Below are 15,000 nucleotides of genomic sequence, written 5' to 3' on the forward strand. Positions count from 1 at the left end.
TTGCCCCGGGTGCGCACCTCGCGTGCACCTTCGCCGGGGTGGGCACCTTGGTGTGCAGACCTTGGCTGGGTTGCGCGCCCTGGTGGGCACCATGGTGCGCACCAAGGAGCGCTCCGAAGTGTGCTCCAAGGTGCGGCCTGCACGAAGTCGGAGCCCGGTTTGCCCCGGGTGTGCACCTCGGGTGGGCACCTTGGTGCGCATGCCTTGCCTGGGCTGCGCACCAGGGCGGGCTCAAGATGGCACCCGCGTTCCTTTTTTTTCACTATCTTTCAAAACGGAAATTTTAAAATCTCATTTTTTTTTGCCTTTTTCTGGAAATTAGTGAAGGCAGCGCATCAAAGGTGCGCACCTCGCTGCCCACCACGGTGCGCAACGCCGGTGGGCACCCGGGAGTGCTTCGAAGTGTGCTCCAAGGTGCTGCGTGCACGTTGTCGGAGCCCGGTTTGCCCCGGGTGCGCACCTCGCGTGCACCTTCGTCGGGGTGGGCACCTTGGCTGGGTTTGCCCCGGCTGCGCTCCGAAGCGGGGTTATTGGAGCGCCGCCTCTTTTTTTGTCGGAGCGTTTGGTGGGGTTTCTCGCATTGGCTCTTCCCAGGCCCGGTTGCCACCCTGGCGCGCACGAAGTCGGAAGTAGGGTTAATTGCCCGGGTGCGCACCTTTGCCAGGGTGGGCACCTTACCTGGGCTGCGCACCAGGGCGGGCTCAAGATGGCACGCGCGTTCCGTTTTTTTCACTATCTTTCAAAACGGAAATTTTAAAATCTCCTTTTTTTTTTGCCTTTTCTGGAAATTAGTGAAGGCAGCGCATCAAAGGTGCGCACCTCGCTGCCCACCTTGGTGTGCTCTGAGGTGCGCACCCGGGAGCGCTACGAAGTGTGCTCCAAGGTGCGGCGTGCACGTTGTCGGAGCCCGGTTTGCCCCGGGTGCGCACCTCGCCTGCACCTTGGCCGGGGTGGGCACCTTGGCTGGGTTTGCCCAGGGTGCGCTCCGAAGCGGGGTTACTGGAGCGCCCCCTCTTTTTTTGTCAGAGCGTTTGGTGGGGTTTCTCGCATTGGCTCTTCCCAGGCCCGGTTGTTGGGTGCGCTCCCACCCTGGCGCGCGCGAAGTTGGAAGTTGGGTTAATTGCCCGGGCGCGCACCTTCGCCAGGGTGGGCACCTTGGTGCGCACACCTTGGCTGGGCTGCGCACCAGGGCGGGCTCAAGATGGCACCAGCATTCCCTTTTTCTCACTATCTTTCAAAACGGAAATTTTAAAATCTCGTTTTTTTTTTGCCTTTTATGGAAATTAGTGAAGGCATCGCATCAAAGGTGCGCACCTCGCTGCCCACCTTGGTGTGCTCCGAGGTGCCCACCACGGTGCGCAACGCCGGTGCGAACCCGGGAGCGCCCCGATGTGTGCTCCAAGGTGCGGCGTGCACGAAGTCGGACCCCGGTTTGCCCCGGGTGCGCACCTCGCGTGCACCTTGGTGCGCACACCTTGGCTGGGTTGCGCGGCCTGGTGGGCACCATGGTGCGCACCAAGGAGCGCTCCGAAGTGTGCTCCAAGGTGCGGCGTGCACGAAGTCGGAGCCCGGTTTGCCCCGGGTACGCACCTCGCGTGCACCTTCGCCGGGGTGGGCACCTCGGCTGGGTTGCGCGCCCTGGTGCGCACCAAGGAGCGCTCCGAAGTGTGCTCCAAGGTGCGGCGTGCACGAAGTCGGAGCCCGGTTTGCCCCGGGTGCGCACCTTCGCCGCGGTGCGCACCATGGCGTGCACGAAGTCGGAGCCCGGTTTGCCCCGGGTGCGCACCTCGCGTGCACCTTCGGCGGGGTTGCGCGCCCTGGTGGGCACCATGGTGCGCACCAAGGAGCGCTCCGAAGTGTGCTCCAAGGTGCGGCGTGCACGAAGTCGGAGCCCGGTTTGCCCCGGGTGCGCACCTCGCGTGCACCTTCGGCGGGGTTGCGCGCCCTGGTGGGCACCATGGTGCGCACCAAGGAGCGCTCCGAAGTGTGCTCCAAGGTGCGGCGTGCACGAAGTCGGAGCCCGGTTTGCCCCGGGTGCGCACCTCGCGTGCACCTTCGCCGCGGTGGGCACCATGGCGTGCACGAAGTCGGAGCCCGGTTTGCCCCGGGTGCGCACCTCGCGTGCACCTTCGCCGGGGTGGGCACCTCGGCTGGGTTGCGCGCCCTGGTGCGCACCAAGGAGCGCTCCGAAGTGTGCTCCAAGGTGCGGCGTGCACGAAGTCGGAGCCCGGTTTGCCCCGGGTGCGCACCTCGCGTGCACCTTCGCCAGGGTGGGCACCTCGGTGCGCACACCTTCTCAATGTTTTCTTGCCTTTTCTGGAAATTGGTGAAGGCAGCGCATCAAAGGTGCGCACCTCGGTGTGCTCCGAGGTGCGAACCCGAGAGCGCTCCGAGGTGCCCACGAAGTCGAAAGTCGGGTTAATTGCATTGTTTTCCCCGGGTGCGCTCCGAGGTGCGCAACATCGGCGCGCACCAAGGAGGGCTCCGAAGTGTGCTCCAAGGTGCGCACGATGGCGTGCACCTCTGGTGCGCACGATTCGGAGCTCGGTTTGACCGGGGTGCGCACACCTTGGCTGGGTTGCGCACCTTTTGTGCGCTCCAAGGTGCGCACGAAGTCGGAGCTCGGTTTGCCCCGGGTGCGCACCTTCGCCAGGGTGCGCACCTTGATGCGCACGCCTTGGCTGGGCTGCGCACCTTGGTGGGCGCCATGGTGCGCACCTTTCGTGCGCTCCAAGGTGCGCACGAAGTCGGAGCTCGGTTTGCCCCGGGTGCGCACCTTGGTGGGCGCCATGGTGCACTCCGAGGTGCCCAAGATTGGTGCGCACCAAGGAGCGCTCCGAAGTGCGCTCCAAGGTGCGCGCGAAGTCGAAAGTTGGGTTAATTGTCCGGTTTGCCTCGGGTGCGCACCTTGCGTGCACCTTCGCCAGGGTGGGCGCCTTGGTGCGCACACCTTGGCTGGGCTGCGCACACCTTGGCACCCGCGTTTCCTTCATTTTAAATTTTTTTTTTTTACAATCTCTCAAGTGGGAAATTCTATAATCTCAACTTTTTTTGCCTTTTCAGGAAACTTTTGAATGGAGCGCATCATTGGTGCGCTCCGAAGTGTGCTCCAAAGCTCTCTCCAGCTGCGTGCACCTGCCCCGGCCGCGCACCCGGCCCCGCCCAGCTTCGCTCACCTGTCCCGGGCGTCTGGTGCGGAACCTTAGAGTAAGAAACATCACCGTGCACCTTGGCCAACGTGCGCGACTCGACCGAGCGCGCACTGGCCGAGGTGCACACCGATTTCACCTGGGTGCGCGCGCAGCACCTCGGGCGCACCGGGGTGCGCGCACAACGCCCGGGTTGCACCGTGGCCTGTGTGCTCGGGGTGCCTCGGGTGCGCGCTCGGTGTCGCCCCCGCGCGCGCGGTAGTGCGGGCAGCGCACCCCGGCCCGGCCCGGCCCCGACGAGAACGCAAACGGGCAAAAGGTTTATTCAAATAGCATTGCGACGCCCGGCGAAAAACTAAAAAAGGGTGCAACACCGGGACTTCCCGGGAGGTCACCCATCCCAGTACTACTCCGGCCCAAGCGCGCTTAACTGCGGAGTTCTGATGGGATCCGGTGCACTAATGCTGGTATGATCGCACCCGTTATGAGCTTGTCGCAGTGTGTACTTAGCAAACCGCGACCCACGTGCGAATCCACCCCGGCCACCCACCCCCGTCGAGGTGCACACCCTCCCTCGCGAAGTGCGCCCCGTTCGCCAAGTGTGAGCCCTGCCCGGGTGCGCGCACCTTGCTAGGGCGTCGGGTGTGCACCCGGCCCGGCCTACGTGCGTGCACCTGGAGGGGGCGTCGTGTGCGTGCAGTGTCCCGTCTGCAACGCGGTGCCCACACACCACCTCGGGCGCAACGACCTGCGCTCACATGTGGGCCGAGTGCACCTTGGTGCATGTTCGGGGCGCCTCGGGTGCACGCTCGATCTTGCCCCGGTGCACCAAGGCGCTCGGTTTGCCCCGGGTGCGCACTTGGTGCAAGGTGGGCACCCAAAATAGGGATCAAGCACCAAAACACAAGTTTCGGGATGCAAAATGGGACCCAAGGACCACAAATGCGTTCCAAGACCCATGATGGGTCCACGAGAACAAAAATGTGTTCCGAGACTTAATAAACAAATATTGGGTTTTAGGAGAAGAAACATGCTCTGATGCCCAAAACGAGAATCGACCCCGAAAAGGCCACAGGCCAAAAGTGGGATGCGAGACAAAAAAAAATGGGACCCGAGGACCAAAATTGGGTTCCCAGGTCGAAGACAGGGCAACCGGACAAGAAACGACCTCTAAGGCTCGAAATGAGTCCCGACGACTAAAACTTGACAAGAAGCACCCATCAGGCACCCAACTCGACACCCATGGGATGCCGACCCACCCGGGCTTCCACCTAGCACACCTTGGCACCCACCCACCCTCGCACCCAACCTCGCACCCAACTTAGCACCTTTGAACCCACATTGGCACTCACCCTGACCCTGGCACCTTGGAACCCACATTGGCACTCACCTTGACCCTGGCACCCACCTTTGCACTCACCTTGGGACCCACCCTGGCTCCCACCTCGGCACCCACCCAGACACCCACCTTGGTTCCTTGGCACCCACCTTGGATCCTTGGCACCCACCCCGACACCCACCTTGGCACGCAACTTGGCTACTTGCCACCCACCTTGGCTCCTTGACGCCCACCCCGACAACCACCCCGTGACCTACCCTGGCTAGGGTTGGTGCACACCCACCCTGGTGCCCACCTTGGCACCCACCCTATGACCCACCTTGGCACGCACCTTAGTACCCACCCCGTTACCCACCCTAGGACCCACCCCGTGACCCACCTTGGCCAGGGTGGGTGCACCCACCCTGGTGCCCACCTTGGCACCCACCCATCCTAGCACCCAGCCTGTGACCGGGCTTGGAACCCAACCTTGCACCCGCACCCGTCTTGGCCAGTGTGGGTGCGCACCCATCCTGGCACCCACGTTGTGACACACCCTTTAACCCACGCACCCTAGCACCCACGTTGGCACCCACCTTGGAACCCAACCTAGCAACTTGGCACCCACCCCGTGACCCACCTTGGCATCCACCATAGCAGTCGCCGACTTGGCACCCACCTCGGCACCCACCTTGACACTTGTGGACCCACCTTGCCACTCACCCTAGCATCGACCCATCCTAGCACCCACCCTGGCACCTTTGCACCCTAGCACTCACCCATCCTAGCACCTAACCTGTGACCCACCTTGACACTCACCCTCGCACCCACCTTGGAACCCAACCTAGCACCCACCCACCCTGACACCAACCCTAGCACCTACCCACCCTTGCACCCACCCTGTGACCCATCTTGGCACCCACCCATCCTACCACTCAACCTATCACCCACCTTCTCACCCACCTTGGCATCCACCTTAGCACCCACCCACACTGGCACCTTGGCACCCACCTCGGGCAAGGTGGGTGCACACCCACCCTGGCACCCAATTTAGAACCCACCGAGCATGTTACCCACCTTGGCACCCACATTGCAGCCCACCCTAGTACCCACCCTATGACCCACATTGGCATCCACACCCTAGCACCCAGGCACCTCGACACCCGCCTTGACACCCACCCTAGCACTGAACCTGTGACCCACCTTGGAACTCACCCTAGAACCCACCCACCCTGTGAACCACCTTGGCATCCACCTTAGCACCCACCCACCTTGGCACCCACTCTAGCACTCACCCATCCTAACACCCAACTTGTTACCCACCTTGGCACCCGCCCTCGCGTCCACCTTGAAACCCACCCTAGCACCCACCCACGCAGGAGCCCACCTTGGCACCCAACCTAACACCCACGCATCCTGGCACCCAACTTGTGACCCACCTTGGAACCCACCCTAGTACCCACCTTTGAACCCACTATATCACCAACCCACCTTGGCACCCACCCTATGACCCTCTTTGGAATCCACCCTAGCACGCACCCACCCTGGCACCCACCATGGAGCGCACCCTAGCACCCACCCACCTCGGCACGCACCTCAACACCCACCTTGGTGTGCGCACTGCGCCAACCTCTCAAAGACCCTATGTGGTGCGCTCCAAAGTGTACACCTTTGGTGCGCTCCAAGGTGCGCACCTTTGGTGCACACCGAGGTGCACACCAAAGTGTGCACCGAGGTGAGCACCAAAGTGCACTCCAGGGTGCACACCAAGGCGTGCACCTTTGGTGCGGTCAATGCAAACGAATTCGGAAGTTGGGGTCGATGTCCTAATCGCTGCTGCAGACTACACGTATGAGAATCGGACAAATAGCTTTATATAGGGGAGGTGTTGCGTTTGATGGGTCGACTCCCCTGGTTGTGTGCACTGCACCAACTTCAAAGACCCTGTCTTGTTTAAGAAGTCAAAAGTTGGGGTGGATGTCCTAATCATTGTTGCAGTCTACGCATGTATGAGAATCAGACAAATAGCTTATATAGGGGAGGTGTTGCATTCGGTGGGTTGACTCCCCTGGTTGTGCGCACTGCGCCAACCTCAAAGACCCCGCATAGCAGAAGAAGTCGGAAGTCGGATTTTGGTGAGCACCAAGGCGTGCACCTTTGGTGCGGTCAACGCAGACGAATTCAGAAGTTGGGGTGGATGTCCTAATCGTTGTTGCAGGCTACACATGTATGAGAATCAGACAAATAGCTTATATAGGGGAGGTGTTGGGTTTGATGGGTCAACTCCCTTGGTTGTGCGCATTACGCCAACCTCAAAGACCTTGTTTTCGTTAAGAAGTCAAAAGTTGGGGTCAATGTCCTAATGGCTCCTGCAGGCTACACATGTATGAGAATCGGACAAATAGCTTATATAGGGGAGGTGTTGGGTTTGATGGGTCGACTCCCCTGGTTGTGCGCATTACGTCAACCTCAAAGACCTTGTTTTCGTTAAGAAGTCAAAAGTTGGGGTCGATGTCCTAATTGCTCCTGTAGACTACACATGTATGAGAATCAGACAAATAGCTTATATAGGGGAGGTGTTGGGTTTGATGGGTTGACTCCCCTAGTTGTTCGCATTACACCAACCTCAAAGACCTTGTTTTCGTTTAGAAGCCGAAAGTTGGGGTCGATGTCCTAATTGCTCCTGCAGGCTACGCATGTATGAGAATCAGACAAATAGCTTATATAGGGGAGGTGTTGGGTTTGATGGGTCGACTCCCCTGGTTGTGCGCATTGCGCCAACCTCAAAGACCCTGCATTGCGGATGAAGTCGAAAGTCAGAGTTTGGTGTGCTACAAGGTGTGGTCGAAGGTGCTCACCTAGGTGTGCACCTTTGGAGCACAGGAAAAGTGCCCTCCAAAAGTGCGCACCTTTGGAGTGCACAAAAGTGCCCTCCAAAAGTGCGCACCTTTGGAGCGCAGAAAAGTGCCCTCCAAAAAGTGCCCTCCAAAAGTGCGCACCTTTGGAGCGCAGAAAAGTGCCCTCCAAAAAGTGCCCTCCAAAAGTGCGCACCTTTGGAGCGCAGAAAAGTGCCCTCCAAAAAGTGCCCTCCAAAAGTGCGCACCTTTGGAGCGCAGAAAAGTGCCCTCCAAAAAGTGCCCTCCAAAAGTGCGCACCTTTGGAGCGCAGAAAAGTGCCCTCCAAAAAGTGCCCTCCAAAAGTGCGCACCTTTGGAGCGCAGAAAAGTGCCCTCCAAAAAGTGCCCTCCAAAAGTGCGCACCTTTGGAGCGCAGAAAAGTGCCCTCCAAAAAGTGCCCTCCAAAAGTGCGCACCTTTGGAGCGCAGAAAAGTGCCCTCCAAAAAGTGCCCTCCAAAAGTGCGCACCTTTGGAGCGCAGAAAAGTGCCCTCCAAAAAGTGCCCTCCAAAAGTGCGCACCTTTGGAGCGCAGAAAAGTGCCCTCCAAAAGTGCGCACCTTTGGAGCGCACAAAAGTGCCCTCCAAAAGTGCGCACTTTTGGTGCGCACCAAGGCGCTGGTTCGGTCGTTGCAGGCGAGTTCGGAAGTTGGGGTCGATGTCCTGAGCGGAGGTGCAAACTACACAGGTGTCGGAATCGGACAAATAGCTTATATAGGGGAGGTGTATGCTTCGATGGGTCGACTCCCCAGGTTGAGCGCACCGCGCCAACCTCAAAGACCCTACGGTATGGATGAAGTCGGAAGTTGGGTCCGATGACCGATTCGATTAGTAGGTATGCTCATGAGGTCGGAATTTGGGTCCGATGACCTGCCATGTGCAGGAAGGCGAATGTTGACACTGTGCGTTGCAAGGTGCACACCAAGGCGCTGGTGCGGTCTTTTTAGTCGAGTTCGGAAGTTGGGGTCGATGTCCTGATCGGAGGTGCAAGCTACACAGGTGTGGGAATCGGACAAATAGCTTATATAGGGGAGGTGTATGCTTCGTTGGGTCGACTCCCCGGGTTGAGCGCACCGCGCCAACCTCAAAGACCCTACGGTATGGATGAAGTCGGAAGTTGGGTCCGATGACCGATTCGATATGTAGGCATACTCGCGAGGTCGGAATTTGGGTCCGATGACCTGCCACGTGCAGGAAGGCGAATGTTGGCACTGTGCGTTGCAAGGTGCGCACCAAGGCGCTGGTTCGGTCGTTGGAGGCGAGTTCGGAAGTTGGGGTCGATGTCTTGATCGGAGGTGCAAACTACACAGGTGTGGGAATCGGACAAATAGCTTATATAGGGGAGGTGTATGCTTCGTTGGGTCGACTCCCCGGGTTGAGCGCACCGCGCCAACCTCAAAGACCCTACGGTATGGATGAAGTCGGAAGTTGGGTCCGATGACCGATTCGATATGTAGGCATACTCGCGAGGTCGGAATTTGGGTCCGATGACCTGCCATGTGCAGGAAGGCGAATGTTGGGACTGTGCGTCGCAAGGTGCGCACCAAGGCGCTGGTGCCGTCGTTGCAGTCGAGTTCGGAAGTTGGGGTCGATGTCCTGGTCAGAGGTGCAAACTACACAGGTGTGGGAATCGGACAAATAGCTTATATAGGGGAGGTGTATGCTTCGATGGGTCGACTCCCTGGGTTGAGCGCACCGCGCCAACCTCAAAGACCCTACAGTATGGATGAAGTCGGAAGTTGGGTCCGATGACCGATTCGATACGTAGGCATATTGGCGAGGTCTGAATTTGTGTCCGATGACCTGCCATGCGCAGGAAGGCGGAATTTGGGTCCGATGACCGAGTTGATGGCGTGCCATGCGCAGAAAGGCGGAATTTGGGTCCGATGACCGAGTTGATGTTGATGGCCCGCCATGCACAGGAAGGCGGAATTTGGGTCCGATGACCGATTTGAAGGCGTGCCATACGCAAAAAGGCGGAGTTTGGGTCCGATGACCGAGTTGATATTGATGGCCCGCCATGCGCAGGAAGGCGGAATTTGGGTCCGATGACCTGACATACGCATGGAGTCCGACTCGGGGGCCGATGTTCGATTCGATGACTTGCATTGTGGGTAAAGTCGGAAGTTGTGGTCTTTGACCCGATTCGATGACCAGACTTCGGCTGCTTGAGAATCGGACAAATAACTTATATAGGGGAGGTAGTGTTCTCGAGCATCCTCCCCCCGTGCCCGTTTATGTCGATTGATGCTGGTGCTCGACTGGTTGGAGCGCTCGGATGCAAAAATCTTGCACCAGGATTTATCGATTGTGATGGACACGGCAAGTCTCCTGATTGCTATGCAGGAGCTCATCGTGAATCTCTATGCGGCCTTGGTATGGACTCGACCTGCGGAATGGTTCGGCAATGGTAGTCGCTCCAACACGTCCTTGCAATGGCCACAGAGGTGATTCGACTAGAGCTCCAGTCTAGCTTTTGGGTTGCTTGGCGGACTGGTATAGCCGCGATCGAGTTCCGGCCATGAACGTTTTAGATAGTTCTTGGGCTTTCTGGGACGGAAGTCGGAAGTTTGGGCTGTTGTCCGATTTGATGACCATTCTTCGGATGTGTGAGAATCGGACAAATAACTTATATAGGGGACTGTGTTGTCTCACGCAGCCCCCTCCGTGCCCCTCTATCTCGACCGATGTTGGTGCTTGAAAGGGTTGGGATCGCTCGGATTTATAAACGTGCACCACCATTTGTCGAGTGTGAGGGACGCGGCAGGTCTCCTAAATGCTATGCGGGCGCTCTCTGAGAATCTCTATCCGGCCTCGACACAGACTAGTCTTGCTGAATGGTTTGGCACTGGTAGTCGATCCAACACGTCGTTGTTGTGGCCGCCTAGGCGATTCGATTCGAGCCCCCGTCTAGCTTTTGGGTTGCTTGGCGGATTTTGCCCTATCCGCAAGTGAGCTCGGTCCCTAAACGTTCGAGAAACCCGATTGCTATGCGCCGACTCTCTTTCTTGCGAGCCTCCATCTAGCTTTTGGGTCTCTACGGAACGGAAGTCGGAATCTGGGACCGTTGTTTGATTCGACGAGGCAGACTACGGTTGTGCGAGAATCGGACAAATAACTTATATAGGGGAGGTGTTGACTGGAGCATTCTCCCCCGTGCCCCTCTAACTCGACCAATGCTGGCGCTCGAACGGTGGTAGCGCTCGGATTTTCATTGAGCGCCAGCATTGGTCGATTTAGAGGGGCATGCGAGATTCCCGAATGCTATGCGAGGGCTCTAACGGAAATGTCTATTGGTTTCGGTATGGATGCAATTGCGAGTGGTTCGGCAAAGGTAGTCGTTCCGATGCGTCCATGTCGTGGCCAAATCGATAATTCGATTTGAGCCCTCGTATAGCATTTGGGTCTCTCGATGTGATTCCGCATTCCAGTCCCTTTGGGCACTGCTTGAGCCGCATCCCAGGGGGTTCCCTTCCCAATAATCTGCCTCGCAACCCGATTGCTATGCGGTGAGGCTCCTCGGCCGCCTCGGAACTATCTGTGTATCAGACGCATCGCGGGATAAGGGGTTGGCAACGGTAGTCGCCCCAAGCGCGTCCGATGCTTGGACCATTCCGAGGCGGCCCTGAAGCCTCTTCCGTCTAGCCGTTGGGTCCTTCTCGCCGCATCCCTCGCCTCGCACCCCGATTGCTATGCGGTGAGGCTCCTCGGCCGCCTCGGAACTATCTGTGTATCGGACGCGTCGCGGGATAAGGGGTTGTCACTGGTAGTCGCCCCAAGCGCGTCCGATGCTTGGACCATTCCGAGGCGGCCCTGAAGCCTCTTCCGTCTAGCCGTTGGGTCCTTCTCGCCGCATCCCTCGCCTCGCACCCCGATTGCTATGCGGTGAGGCTCCTCGGCCGCCTCGGAACTATCTGTGTATCGGACGCGTCGCGGGATAAGGGGTTGTCATTGGTAGTCGCCCCAAGCGCGTCCGATGCTTGGACCATTCCGAGGCGGCCCTGAAGCCTCTTCCGTCTAGCCGTTGGGTCCTTCTCGCCGCATCCCTCGCCTCGCACCCCGATTGCTATGCGGTGAGGCTCCTCGGCCGCCTCGGAACTATCTGTGTATCGGACGCGTCGCGGGATAAGGGGTTGTCATTGGTAGTCGCCCCAAGCGCGTCCGATGCTTGGACCATTCCGAGGCGGCCCTGAAGCCTCTTCCGTCTAGCCGTTGGGTCCTTCTCGCCGCATCCCTCGCCTCGCACCCCGATTGCTATGCGGTGAGGCTCCTCGGCCGCCTCGGAACTATCTGTGTATCGGACGCGTCGCGGGATAAGGGGTTGTCACTGGTAGTCGCCACAAGCGCGTCCGATGCTTGGACCATTCCGAGGCGGCCCTGAAGCCTCTTCCGTCTAGCCGTTGGGTCCTTCTCGCCGCATCCCTCGCCTCGCACCCCGATTGCTATGCGGTGAGGCTCCTCGGCCGCCTCGGAACTATCTGTGTATCGGACGCGTCGCGGGATAAGGGGTTGTCACTGGTAGTCGCCCCAAGCGCGTTCGATGCTTGGACCATTCCGAGGCGGCCCTGAAGCCTCTTCCGTCTAGCCGTTGGGTCCTTCTCGCCGCATCCCTCGCCTCGCACCCCGATTGCTATGCGGTGAGGCTCCTCGGCCGCCTTGGAACTATCTGTGTATCGGACGCGTCGCGGGATAAGGGGTTGTCACTGGTAGTCGCCCCAAGCGCGTCCGATGCTTGGACCATTCCGAGGCGGACCCGAAGCCTCTTCCGTCTAGCCGTTGGGTCCTTCTCGCCGCATCCTTCGCCTCGCACCCCGATTGCTATGCGGTGAGGCTCCTCGGCCGCCTCGGAACTATCTGTGTATCGGACGCGTCGCGGGATAAGGGGTTGTCACTGGTAGTCGCCCCAAGCGCGTCCGATGCTTGGACCATTCCGAGGCGGACCCGAAGCCTCTTCCGTCTAGCCGTTGGGTCCTTCTCGCCGCATCCCTCGCCTCGCACCCCGATTGCTATGCGGTGAGGCTCCTCGGCCGCCTTGGAACTATCTGTGTATCGGACGCGTCGCGGGATAAGGGGTTGTCACTGGTAGTCGCCCCAAGCGCGTCCGATGCTTGGACCATTCCGAGGCGGACCCGAAGCCTCTTCCGTCTAGCCGTTGGGTCCTTCTCGCCGCATCCCTCGCCTCGCACCCCGATTGCTATGCGGTGAGGCTCCTCGGCCGCCTTGGAACTATCTGTGTATCGGACGCGTCGCGGGATAAGGGGTTGTCACTGGTAGTCGCCCCAAGCGCGTCCGATGCTTGGACCATTCCGAGGCGGACCCGAAGCCTCTTCCGTCTAGCCGTTGGGTCCTTCTCGCCGCATCCCTCGCCTCGCACCCCGATTGCTATGCGGTGAGGCTCCTCGGCCGCCTTGGAACTATCTGTGTATCGGACGCGTCGCGGGATAAGGGGTTGTCACTGGTAGTCGCCCCAAGCGCGTCCGATGCTTGGACCATTCCGAGGCGGCCCCGAAGCCTCTTCCGTCTAGCCGTTGGGTCCTTCTCGCCGCATCCCTCGCCTCGCACCCCGATTGCTATGCGGTGAGGCTCCTCGGCCGCCTTGGAACTATCTGTGTATCGGACGCGTCGCGGGATAAGGGGTTGTCACTGGTAGTCGCCCCAAGCGCGTCCGATGCTTGGACCATTCCGAGGCGGCCCCGAAGCCTCTTCCGTGTAGCCGTTGGGTCCTTCTCGCCGCATCCCTCGCCTCGCACCCCGATTGCTATGCGGTGAGGCTCCTCGGCCGCCTTGGAACTATCTGTGTATCGGACGCGTCGCGGGATAAGGGGTTGTCACTGGTAGTCGCCCCAAGCGCGTCCGATGCTTGGACCATTCCGAGGCGGACCTGAAGCCTCTTCCCTCTAGCCGTTGGGGCTTTCTCGCCGCATCCCTCGCCTCGCACCCTGATTGCTATGCTGTGAGGCTCCTCGGCCGCCTTGGAACTATCTGTGTATCGGACGCATCGCGGGATAAGGGGTTGGCAGTGGTAGTCGCCCCAAGCGCATCCGATGCTTGGACCATTCCGAGGCGGCCCTGCAGCCTCTTCCGTCTAGCCGTTGGGGCCATCTCGCCGCATCCCCCACCTCGCACCACGATTGCTATGCGGTGAGGCTCCTTGGCCGCCTCGGAACTATCTGTGTATCGGACGCATCGCGGGATAAGGGGTTGTCACTGGTAGTCGCCCCAAGCGCGTCCGATGCTTGGACTATTCCGAGGCGGCCCTGCAGCCTCTTCCGTCTAGCCGTTGGGGCCATCTCGCTGCATCCCCCACCTCCTCGGCCGCCTCGGAACTATCTGTGTATCGGACGCATCGCGGGATAAGGGGTTGGCAGTGGTAGTCGCCCCAAGCGCGTCCGATGCTTGGACTATTCCGAGGCAGCCCTGCAGCCTCTTCCGTCTAGCCTTTGGGGCCATCTCGCCGCATCCCTCGCCTCGCACCCCGATTGCTATGCGGTGAGGCTCCTCGGCCGCCTGGGAACTATCTTCGTATCGGACGCATCGCGGGATAAGGGGTTGTCACTGGTAGTCGCCCCAAGCGCGTCCGATGCTTGGACTATTCCGAGGCGGCCCTGTGGCCTCTTCCGTCTAGCCGTTGGGGCCATCTCGCCGCATCCCCCACCTCGCACCCCGATTGCTATGCGGTGAGGCTCTTCGGCCGCCTTGGAACTATCTTCGTATCGGACGCATCGCGGGATAAGGGGTTGTCACTGGTAGTGGCCCCAAGCGCGTCCGATGCTTGGACTATTCCGAGGCGGCCCTGCAGCCTCTTCCGTCTAGCCGTTGGGGCCATCTCGCCGCATCCCCCACCTCGCACCCCGATTGCTATGCGGTGAGGCTCCTCGGCCGCCTTGGAACTATCTTCGTATCGGACGCATCGCGGGATAAGGGGTTGTCACTGGTAGTCGCCCCAAGCGCGTCCGATGCTTGGACTATTCCGACGCGGCCCTGTGGCCTCTTCCGTCTAGCCGTTGGGGCCATCTCGCCGCATCCCCCACCTCGCACCCCGATTGCTATGCGGTGAGGCTCCTCGGCCGCCTTGGAACCATCTTCGTATCGGACACATCGCGGGATAGGGGGCTGTCACTGGTAGTCGCCCCAAGCGTGTCCGATGCTTGGACCATTCCTAGGCGGCCCTGAAGCCTCTTCCGTCTAGCCGTTGGGGCCTTCCCGCCCCATCCCTCGCCTCGCACCCCCGATTGCTATGCGGTGAGGCTCCTCGGCCGCCTTGGAACCATCTGTGTATCGGACGCATCGCGGGATAAGGGGTTGGCACTGGCAGTCGCCCCAAGCGCGTCCGATGCTTGGACCATTCCGAGGTGGCCCTGAAGCCTCTTCCGTCTAGCCGTTGGGGCCTTCCCGCCCCATCCCTCGCCTCGCACCCCGATTGATATGCGGTGAGGCTCCTCGGCCGCCTTGGAACTATCTGTGTATCGGACGCATCGCGGGATAAGGGGTTGGCACTGGTAGTCGTCCCAATCGCATCCGATGCTTGGACCATTCCGAGGCGGCCCTGCAGCCTCTTCCGTTTAGCCGTCGGGGCCTTCCCGCCGCATCCCTCGCCTCGCATCCCGATTCCTATGCGGTGAGTCTTCTCGGCCGCCGCG

The 15,000-nt window shown here is 60.0% G+C and overlaps 1 non-coding gene across 1 annotated transcript; it reads right to left on the bottom strand.

The window, feature by feature from the left end:
• Positions 1-3,511: 3,511 nt before the first annotated feature.
• On the bottom strand, positions 3,512-3,630 carry LOC131868461 (5S ribosomal RNA). The gene has a single exon (XR_009366914.1). It is a non-coding gene; the product is annotated as a 5S ribosomal RNA (ribosomal RNA).
• Positions 3,631-15,000: the final 11,370 nt, after the last annotated feature.

This window comes from Cryptomeria japonica, unplaced genomic scaffold (assembly GCF_030272615.1).
Source record: "Cryptomeria japonica unplaced genomic scaffold, Sugi_1.0 HiC_scaffold_207, whole genome shotgun sequence".
Classification (NCBI taxonomy): domain Eukaryota; kingdom Viridiplantae; phylum Streptophyta; class Pinopsida; order Cupressales; family Cupressaceae; genus Cryptomeria; species Cryptomeria japonica.